The sequence below is a fragment of the Saccostrea echinata genome, unplaced genomic scaffold, assembly GCF_033153115.1.
Source record: "Saccostrea echinata isolate AGI-Se365-2 ecotype Australia unplaced genomic scaffold, CSIRO_AGI_Sech_v1 ptg000005l, whole genome shotgun sequence".
In the NCBI taxonomy this organism is placed as follows: Eukaryota; Metazoa; Mollusca; class Bivalvia; order Ostreida; family Ostreidae; genus Saccostrea; species Saccostrea echinata.
This window is the reverse complement of record NW_026889754.1, coordinates 10,417,902-10,429,477: the sequence shown is the minus strand read 5'-3', so window position 1 is coordinate 10,429,477 and position 11,576 is coordinate 10,417,902. Positions and strand designations below refer to the sequence as shown.

General features: G+C 35.7%; 2 pseudogenes; one reads left to right on the top strand and one right to left on the bottom strand.

Annotated features, from left to right (window-relative positions):
- The first annotated feature begins 1,400 nt into the window (after window positions 1-1,400).
- Window positions 1,401-5,815, top strand: LOC133179877 (uncharacterized; annotated as a pseudogene).
- On the bottom strand, window positions 5,780-6,944 carry LOC133179876 (uncharacterized; annotated as a pseudogene).
- Window positions 6,945-11,576: the final 4,632 nt, after the last annotated feature.

Sequence of the window (11,576 nt, the reverse complement as noted above, 5' to 3'; positions counted from 1 at the left end):
AAAAATGGAACTCGTAAATATACTTACCTTGTCATTGGTCATTTGCAAAATTATTTTGTTGAAAAACATTCTGATTGTACACACAGGTACTCTGAAGTTGACATTTAAAGGTTGAGTTTCTGATTGACAATATCTATGTGGTTTTTGGAGACCAGGTCTTCCAACAATCTACTGGAATTCCCATGGGTACCAATTGCGCCCCGTTATTAGCAGACCCTTTTTTTGTATTCATATGAGGCAGAATTTGTCCAAAATCTTGTACGTGAAAAGAAGAAAACACTTGCTGTGGCCTTCAACTCGACATTTAGATATATCGACGACGTATTGTCAATTAACAATGGCTATTTCCATTCTTATGTCGATACGATATATCCTTGTGAGCTTGAGATGAAAGATACCACAGAGTCTGACACATCTGTTTCATATTTGGATATTTTACTTGAAAAAGACGTTAATGGTAATCTAACAACCAAGCTTTATGATAAACGTGATGACTTTAACTTTTCAATCGTCAACTTCCCTTACTCATGCAGCAATATACCTTCATGCATACGGGGTATATATCTCTCAGTTGATTCGATACGCAAGAGCATGCTCTACGTATGTACAATTTCTAAAACGAGGTAAATTATTGACAAACAAGTTGATGAAACAAGAATACCAGCTGTCTCGTTTAAAGTCATCATTTCGTAAGTTCTATGGTCGATACAATGACCTTGTCAGCAAATACAATTTATCATTGAGTCAAATGCTGACTGACGTTTTTCATACTAATTGTTAGGCCATTATTTACACACTGAATTGTCGACGGATTTTTCCGTTATTTCCCGATCATGACAAGGAGCACATGGCGGGTCTGACCTGTCGGCAGGGGATGCTCACTTCTCCATGGCACCTGATCCCACCTCTGATGTTTGGAGGTCCGTGTTTGCTCTGCTCCTATTTTGTATTGTTTGATGGACTTTTGAGCATGAATACTGTTCGTTATCTTCATATATTTCATATAATAAAGTGCTTTTCAAGAAGTTTCAACTATTGTTCACAGTGATGTTTCATCTATCAAAGTTCAGTTTAATTTCAATAATGGACAGGTGTTATCCTTTTTTCCCATAGGGACTTGTCTTCCGGATTGTTGATTAAATGTAAAATAAATTTTAACAATTTTGAATATTCTTTAAATACACTTAAAAGTTGTTCAAATAGATATTCTGACACTTTCAGTCAAGAAAAACCACGTTTAAAAAAGACGCACCACACCTATATACATAAACTCTTCAAGGGACGATAGCTCTCGTCTTGGAAAAAATACCCCCGCCCACTTCAGCGCCTATTTCTGGACTCTTAAGCATTAATTTATTTCGTTGCCATGGTTCTGTCCCCTACAGTGATGATTTTCCTAAATGTTGATGCGTTTGTCAGTCGTCAACATGCGTTTAATCAACAGAAAACGGATACAATTTCTTCGATTTGGGGCTCATTTTTGTAAATCGAGTTGGGGAGTTCCCAAGAAGCACCTGTTCATTTGAATTTAGGAGATGAAAATCGATGCAGTATGGAAGAGTTTGCCTCAGAGACATGGAAAAAAATTCGGTCAAATGGAATTGTCATCAATGGAAGAAAGATTTTAGTAAAATGGTAAGGTTTATTGAGTAAAACTACCTTATAGTGCAGGTATTTTTTTTTACTCGTAACCTTGTGTTAATCATCTTAAATCCTAGACTGGTATTTTGTAGGATAATGACTTGTGATTGGAAGGCACTTGCCTTACTGAGGGGTATAAATGGTGCTCAATGCATCTTTTTCTGTATGTGGTGTCACTGCTCGAAAAAGCAGATATGTGAATTCAATAGTAAGTAACTCTTGCAAAATGAGAAATTGATACAAAATACGACTACTTCTAATAATAAATGATTATAGTCAACTGCAGTGATTTTATTATCTATTTTGTAGCCCCATCTTGGTCGATACAGAGATCAAAAGAAGAAGAACAAACTGTTCTAGACTCTGACAAGAAAACATTTGGATACAAAGACAAATATCTCTGCTCATTTATTGCATACAGTGACATGGCAATCGATGATCTTCCTTTGCGTATAAGGATATCCCATAAGCTCTTCTATCAGGTACATTACGTCTAATTAGTATTATACATGTAAATATCATTGCTCTCTACCTTCATACAAATGTAACCCTTGTTGGATTTTGACAATTCTGAATTCAGCTTGTGACCTTGGCAATAGACCAAAAATCTGAAGAAAATTTGAAAAGGGAGCTGAAACGTGTAGGCGTCAGTTCAGAATGAGGGAAGAGAAGGGTGATGATAAATTGAACACCAAAGTGAGGAAATGGTCTCAGCCAACAGGTAAGCCTTTCCTTTAAAAATTGGACAACAAATATTTACACTTATTATATGTAATCTTTAAACGAGGTTTATCATTTCATTTGTAGGTGATGATTTACGTAAACTTATCGAAGATGTCCAAATTCACCATATTCTGGACAATAAAAAGGATAGGCATTATGTATTAATAGAAAGCCTCTCAGTAATCAGTTGAAAGATGAGCTACACAACAGACATCTGTCCAAGAAAGGAAGCCTGATCTTGTAGCACTACCGAGAGATGCTGTTGGTAATAATACTAAGGTATGTTTAAATGAAACTAAGACTCTTTAATTAACAATTATTTATATTCCCTGAGTGTTTCAGAGTAAAATAAAACTGTTCATTTAGATTGGTATAGCTGAAGAGGAATGTAGACTCTCGTCTTCAGGTGTCGTACGATTTCTCTGAAGATGAAGAACAGGACCTGGACGTGGAAGCCCTGGAAGATCTTTGGTCTGATTCCCATGAGCTCATGGAAAGCCTTTGTGCGTTATCTGGAACAGACACAAGATGAAACACTTCCTTTAAGTTTGGCTTAATGGTGGCTTATAGGTCCTTAATGATGGTTTAATGGTTGTCTTTAAGTCACCATTAAGCACCTTTAAGCTACATTTAAGTAATAAATACACCACTGTTAAGTAACCATTAAGCCATCTCAAAGTCCTTAATGGATGCTTAAAGGTAGCTTAACGGTGGCTTAATGGTGGCTTATAGGTGCTTAATGGTAACTTCTAGACAATCATTAAGTCACCATTAAGCCACCATTAAGCCAGACTTATAGGTGCTTAATGTCCAAACTCCATTAAGCTACCATTAAACCACCTTTAAGCCACCATTAAATCACCATTACGCAGTCGATAAAACTGTGTTTACGGGTTAAATATTATTTTTATAATGATTTCTTCACAAAAATTATAAATGTCGAGTTTATACATTTGTTAATTCAGCGAAAATAATGTAAAAGAAAGAAAATTAAAAAAAAAAAAAAATGAAAAAAAAAAAAGCATTCCCAAGAGGATTCGATCCCACGACCTTTAGATTGGAGGGCGAATGCTTTAACTACTGAGCTATCGAAGCTGTTGAAATTGAAGCGAAATATAAAACCTTTATTTTTAACAAAACTTGTTTGGAATGGTTACAGGTACCTTACATGTATTTTTTTCCCCTGATGTTTATATTTATTAATCAATAATACGAATAATTATATTTATATATATGTATATATTTTAAAAAAGAAATTTTGATAAAGTTTTATATTACGTTAATATTTCTTAACCGTGGACCGGAGTTCGGTGTGATGGTGTGAAACAACTTTTTGATTTTTAAGTAACTGAATTCCTCGTTCTGTTATTCGCCGATTTATAAGCATGAAAAGATTGAAATTCCACGGATATAACAAAATTTTGTTATTAAAAAGGAATATATAATCGAAAGAGAACGATTGGGGAAAAAAACAGATTAAAGTTCTTATAAATATGCTGCAGATATTTACGATTTTTGACAATCTTTGCGTAACAATTAAGTTATAAAATATTTTTGTAACATATCTTCAGTTTTAATTCTTTTTATATCATTATGGGTATCAAAATAATTGTCTTTTTGTGTACAATCATAATTTCTAAATTGTTATATGCTTGCATAAATTTTAAGTTTTGTAAAAAATAGATCATCAAAATCTATCACTGTACGTTCCCGTGTATAGTTTCCTGTTAATTGACCGGGGACTGGTGGGGACACCTAATTAAGGTCTATTGTCTAACTAGTCGATATACTGTACACTTATTATTTTACCCCGCTTTTCAATGTGTATAAATCTGGTCGGATACCCTGTTTAATCTGATCGGCTGTTCTTCTGAAAATTGATTCTGAAATAACAATCATTGAAGACCGACTATATTTTGATCAATTCTTACTTCTGCATTATTTTAAATAAATTCTTACTTCTGCATTATTTTAAATAAATTCTTACTTCTGCAGTATTTTAAAAGAAAGGAAAAAATAATGGCACTTAACCACGAATTAATTCGAATTATTCATGAATTAATTCAAAGATTGGCAATATAATCTATACCTATATATTTTTTATATCTTAAATTTTTCTCTACCCGAAGGAAAATTAAGAGACAGAGATATTCCAGAAGAAAATGACTCTAATTACATTTCCTATGAATTCGGCAGTGGAACGTGGCTCTCCAAACACGAAAGAAAAATATGTGATTTTTTTTTTTAAATTAATATATATTATGTATTCATGGATAAAAATAATTTTAAAACAAGTATTCAAACAAACTGATTTTAGGGAGCGAAAATTTTAAGGCATTTGATGAAGCTGTTCTCAGTTCCCGAGTTTATACGCATTGACAAAGATGTTAGAAATAGCGAGAAAAAATTATGAATTGAATAAGTATTTGCGGAAATGATACTGAAACAACTTCAAACTTAACAAGTTAGTTTAAAGACTTGATACTGGATGCGTTAAGGTGGTTTAATTAAGTTTGGACATTAAGTCACCATTAAGCTGCAGCGTAAAGGTGGCTTAATGGTAGCTTAATGAAGTTTGGACATTAAGCACCTAGAAGCTGCAGCTTAATGGTGGCTTAGAGGAATTAACTTCTATAAGCCACCATTAAGCGATTGCTTAAAGATGGTCTTTCGTCCTGTGAGACAATTTCAAGGATGCTGATACATTTGCAAAAGAATGGGCTACTGAATTTAGAAAGCAAACTTTTGATGAAGATGTAATCCCATACATTCATGGTATGTATAAATGTGAAAGATTCTATGAAACTGATACTTGAGGAATCTTGTTGTTTAGCCCATCAGTGTTCTTTTCAGGGCACAGAATTCACATTTATAAAAAATGCATTTCAGCTATGGTTTATCATGTACTACACTTTCTACAAAAATTCCATTACTTGCATGATATTGGGGTTGCTCAAGTAGAACGTAAAAATTTCGATCATCGTCAAGCATACTTTTGGAGTACTAACAGAAATGGGTCCAAAAGGAAGAAATATGTCTCAAAGCAGGTACATACCTATATATAGTTAGTAAATCTACATGATTTGTTTCATGATCTATTTCTGTCTTCTGCAATAAATAGAAGAACATAAATTAAAGGCACCTTATGTTATGAGTACACATGCATTTCAATTCTTAGCACGAAATATATGGAGATAACGAACAGTATTCAAGCTCAAAGTCCATTATACAATACAAAATAGGAGCAGAGCAAAACGGACCTCCAAACATCAGAGGTGGGATCAGGTGCCATGGAGGAGTGAGCATAATAATCATTGTCTTTTATTATAGATTCTCGGAAGGGAAAATAGAATGCTATGGTCTTGTGTCTGAGGAACTGTACGTGGAAAACGAAAATATGTTAAATCTGCAGCAGAAGTGGAGTGAGTCCAAATTACAAAAAAGCAAGAAATGTTAGTTTTTAAAGATTATCGTCGTTTAGCTACAGTCCCAGTAACCATGTTTCTTCGAGATCTTGTGAAGGTAACATGAATCCATGAGGGACCATTAACATAACGAATGATGGGGTCACATAGCTCTGGGCGGTCCTCTTCAGCATCTTTCCAGTTACACCTAAACAAAGACTCCTTTTTTATATTTGTTAAAAAGCAACAGCTTTTCTTATTACCTTGCAATATTTGTTAAGAAACTCACAATACTGAACAAATTTTGTATTTCTATGAACGAAATTGCTACTCCTGTGTAAAATAATATTATATCACACATTTAATATTATTGTTGTTTTTATTATGATTAATATATATATAGAGAAGGGGGGGGGATTAAATTGATATACTGATAACTTTTACAAGTATTGTGTTGGTATTGTTTTGTTTTCTTTCTTTAAATCCCCACCAGACATGAACATATTCTCTGAAGGAGACGAAGGTATCTGTTGATGTTTCGTAACATCGACTTGACCAGTTCTCTCCAATGGCATGAGTCATTTCTTCACCTGTAAACAAAAAAGTTAAAACACTAATTATTATACAATTATAGTTAGTATGAATGACATAAGTAATTCTCTCCAATAGCACAAGTCAATTCTTCTCCTGTAAAATTAATTACTTATTATTTTCAATTATAATTATTTAGTAGCAAGCAACGAATCAACCATTTTTAAAGATACACCCCCTCTGCCAAATGGAACATAGCATCCCCTAAACTGTCAAATATGGCCTGTCGCAGTGCCATAATGTCATCAGGAAGGTCCCTACAGTCTAAATCTAAGGATTCTAAATTCCTGCTATGCAGTTGACACGAGAGAGGGTTTCCTTTATTTCTCTCGATAGATTGCTGTAAATCCTGGCTTTCGTTTAAACTGACCCAGATCGATACTTCCTCCCAGTCCTTCCATTTCACCAGTACTTCTTGCTCCTTGTTTTCCAAAATGTCCTCAACCTCCCAAAGTTTCTGAAATAAATTGTTGACAAATCCTTAAAACACGGCTAATTATTCTACCCATCGTAATCTAAGATCACAGAGAGAAGCTTGATCCGCCTAAACACTTGCAAGATTTGTGTAGGAGCCTGCATGTACATTATCACTGATTATGTAGGTTTAAAATACTCACACCGGTAGATCGATATGGAATGCTGTAAAATAATTAATTTTTTATCAAGTTCGTAAACAATTACAACTAAAGTATTCTAAACTATAAAAAAGATAAAATAAATAAAAAGTTACAAATGTTTAAATATATGGTTTTAGAGAAGAACTCATGTGGAAAATTTACAGGCAGGCAGACAGACGAACGCTGGACAAAATGTGGTCAGAAAAGCTCAGTTAACTTCTGATGTATTTAATGTAATCTTCCTTGGATATCTTTAGTACTGTGCTCAGGAGTTTCTTGTAGGAATATTGTCTGAATTTAAAGGCCGTCTGGAAATGTTCAGGTGCTGAATTCAACTGCAGCCTATGGAATGGGCATCAACATTCCAGATGTTGACATCGTTGTGATTTGGAGACTTCTTGTCTCAGTAACTAGCAGGAAGTCGGGCGATGTGCAAGGGATGGGAGAGTTGGACAAACAGTATATTATGGTTGTAAGAGAAGTGTTTCCAATGTGAAGAGGAGATGAAAGAGCTAATGAAACTCGAATGGTATGTTCGCGTGTCAGTTGTGAATAATTTCCATCTGCATGGAATGCATATAAAGGATTTAGACATTATGCAGAACATCATTTACCAGAACCGTTCACGGTAGCTCTGTCGGTAGAGCGCTCGCTTTGTGATCTGGAGGTCGTGAGTTCGGATCTCCGCCGCGACTCACCTAAGTCGATAAAAATGGGTAGCAACTGTTTCCTCGCCAAGCACGCGGCACTTTGAAGTGAAAGTTGCGGGTTTTTCGGATGAGACCTTTAAAACCGAGGCCCCGTGTCACGGCAGGCGTTGGCACGATAAAGATCCCTCACTGCTCAATGGCCCTGAGTGCCGAGTGAAGGTCAAAATTTGAAGCCGGTATATGGTGACGTCTCTATATGAGTGAAAAATTCTCGAATGGGACGTAAAACAACATAGAATCAATCGGTCAATCATTAAGGTGTTTCGTTCCAACGGAAGGCCTACTGATTCTGATGGTTAAGATTATTATTCTTTTTTCTTCTCGTTTTTCCTAGACGCCAACTTTGAGACCTCATATCTCGGTCATTTCTCAACGGATTTTGCTCAAATTTGCAGAGATTATAAATGTTAAATAGCTGGAGCAGAAATTCTACCGAAGTAAAAGAAATAGAATAAATGATTGAAGCTGTGCACATTGGTTTTTGTTTTTCGATTTCTGTTTTCAACATGGCGCTATATAGGGGTAAAAAATTACATCGCCTAAAAGAGCAGAAATTTACACATATTTTTAGGTCACCTGAGTCACTCAGGTGACCTATTGCTATCCGTTCTCGTCCGTCGGCGTGCGTCGTGTGTTAACATTTGAACATTTTTAGCTTCTTCTCTGAAACCGCTTAACCAATTTCAACCAAATTTGGCATATAGCATCTATGGGTGGAGGGGAACAAAAATTGTGAATTTCATGGTCCCTGCCCCCCTGGGGCCTGAGGGGTGGGGCTAAAACCACCAAAAAAATGCAATCTTTAAAAATCTTCTTCTTTACTCCAGGACATCAAGCAGTCAAACTGTTAGCATCATTGTAATAAGCAGTGAGCCCTCTACCAAAATTGTGAAATTCATGGCCCCAGGGTCAGGGGTTCTGGCCCAAGGGTGGGGCTATATAGATCATATAAAGAAAGTGCATTATTTCTTTGAAAATCTTCTTCTCTGCTCCTGGATATTAAATAAAGTAACTAAGTACATAGTTATGAATAGCAAGAGTGCCTCTTCCAAAATGGTGAAATTCATGGCCCCAGGGTCAGGGGTTCTGGTGTTAGGGTGGGGCTCTATTGATTATATAGTGAAAATGCATTAATTCTTTGAAAATCTTCTTCTCTGCTCCTGGGTATTAAATAAAGTAACTAAGTACATAGTTATGATGAGCAAGAGTGCCTCTTCCGAAATTGTGAAATTCATGGCCCCAGGGTCAGGGGTTCTGGCCCCAGGGTGGGGCTATATAGATCATATAGTGAAAGTGCATTATTTCTTTGAAAATCTTCTTCTCTGCTCCTGGGTATTAAATAAAGTAACTAAGTACATAGTTATGAATAGCAAGAGTGCCTCTTCCAAAATTGTGAAATTCATGGCCCCAGGGTCAGGGGTTCTGGTGTTAGGGCGGGGCTCTATTGATTATATAATGAAAATGCATTAATTCTTTGAAAATCTTCTTCTCTGCTCCTGGGTATTAAATAAAGTAACTAAGTACATAGTTATGAATAGCAAGAGTGCCTCTTCAAAAATTGTGAAATTCATGGCCCCAGGGTCAGGGGTTCTGGTGTAAGGGTGGGGCTCTGTTGATCATATAGTGAAAGTGCATTTATTCTTTGAAAATCTTCTTCTCTGCTCCTGGGTATTAAATAAAGTAACTAAGTACATAGTTATGAATAGCAAGAGTGCCTCTTCCAAAAGTGTGAAATTCATGGCCCCAGGGTCAGGGGTTCTAGTGTAAGGGCAGGGCTCTATTGATTATATAATGAAAATGCATTAATTCTTTGAAAATCTTCTTCTCTGCTCCTGGGTATTAAATAAAGTAACTAAGTACATAGTTATGAGGAGCAAAAGTGCCTTTTGGAAAATTGTGAATTTCATGGCCCCAGGGTCAGGGGTTCTGGTGTTAGGGCGGGGCTCTATTGATTATATAGTGAAAATGCATTAATTCTTTGAAAATCTTCTTCTCTGCTCCTGGGTATTAAATAAAGTAACTAAGTACATAGTTATGATGAGCAGGAGTATCTCTTCTAAAATTGTGAATTTCATGGCCCCATGGTCAGGGGTTCTGGTGTTAGGGCGGGGCTCTATCGACTATATAGTGAAAATGCATTAATTCTTTGAAAATCTTCTTCTCTGCTCCTGGGCATTAAGGTGATAAACTAAGTACATAGTTATGATGAGGAGGTGGGCCTCTTCCAGAATTATGAAAGCCATGGCCCCTGGGTGAGGGGTTCTGATGTTAGGGCGGGGCTCTATTGATTATATAGTGAAAATGCATTAATTCTTTGAAAGTCTTCTTCTCTGCTCCAGGGTATTATTTAAACAAACTAAGTACATGGTTATGATGCACAAGGATGCCTTTTCAAAAATTGTGAATTTCATGGCCCCAGGGTCAGCGGTTCTGGTGTTAGGGCGGGGCTCTATTGATTATATAGTGAAAATGCATTGATTCTTTGAAAATCGTCTTCTCTGCTACTGGAGATTATTTAAACAAACTAAGTGCATGATTATGATGGGCAAGGATGCCTCTTCCAAAATTTTTAAATATATGGCCTCAGTTTTTGGGGTTCTTGAGGAACGGGGGGGGGGGCTCTATTGATTATATAGCGAAAAAGCATTAATTCTATTAATTAATCATTAATTAATCCTGTCTGCTCCTTAGCGTTGAGCTGATAAATAAATTGCTTAGCTATGATGAAAATGTGAGCTTCGAACAGAATTTTTAATCTTGTGGTCCTAGGGTCAGGGTTTCTGGCATAACTGGGGCTGGGGGGGGGGGGGCTTTTGATAATATAGTGCAAAAGTGTTAATTCTTTGAAGTCCATAGGTATGATGATGAGGGTAACTCTTCCAAATTTGTAAATATCTTGACCCTTGGTCTTGGGTTCTGGTGTTAGGGTAAGGCTTTGTTGAAGCATTGTACCTGTGAAATTCTTCTCTGCTTCTGGGCATATCGGAAGAAAACTGAGTAAAAGTTTAAATGATATAAGTAAGCGTATTTCTACCAGATTTTTGAACATCTGGACCATTTGTCTAAGCATTCTAGTCCTGGGCAGGGCTCTATTAATTTGTATTCTACTGAGAGAAGTTATTCCCCTTTTCCATTCACCTTTAATCACTGTAAATAATGTATTTGAAAGGTTAATAGAATAAGATAATTATGCAAGAATGTTTATCATATAATTCAAAAAGTATTTTCTTAGTTTTAATAATCAGGAATAATCAGGTTGACCTGTAAGTAATAGATAAATAAAAAATGAGACAAAAATAACTTATCTTATTAAAAGTTCTTCAAAGACCATAAGAGAGGTCAATGCTAGAGCTCATAATATGGGATTAAAAATAGTACTGAAGCACTAATAGTTTGTTAATAGTCTGCATGGTGATAGTGTTAAGTGGGGGACAGATTAGAACTTAATTTATGAGTTGATACTGAATACTAGACTAATTATTTTGTTGATCCTGATCTTCCTACTTCTCTTGCTTTAGGGCAACAAAGCTTCATCTATCAGTGTATTTAACTTCTAAATTGTTGTATTATACTCAGGTGACCGTTAAGGCCCTTGGGCCTCTTGTCTTTTTTATCATCTGAACTAAAAATATTTTGATAAAACGTGTACAGTTAAAGTTGTGCATAATTTTAAAGCCTTTCATTTGACACCACTAAAAAGGGGCTGGCTCCTAAAATTAGGGGTCTGGAGCCTTTTAAAGTCCATGTTTTTTAACTCCAAAACGGTAAATATTTTGATATCGCTGCCATTAAAAAAGTTTTTCTTTCACATCTTTTTGATCTTTTGTTCGTGTCTTGTGTAACAACTTTCCCTTTCATTTCATTCTTTTTTCAAGTTCGAATAAACCAGT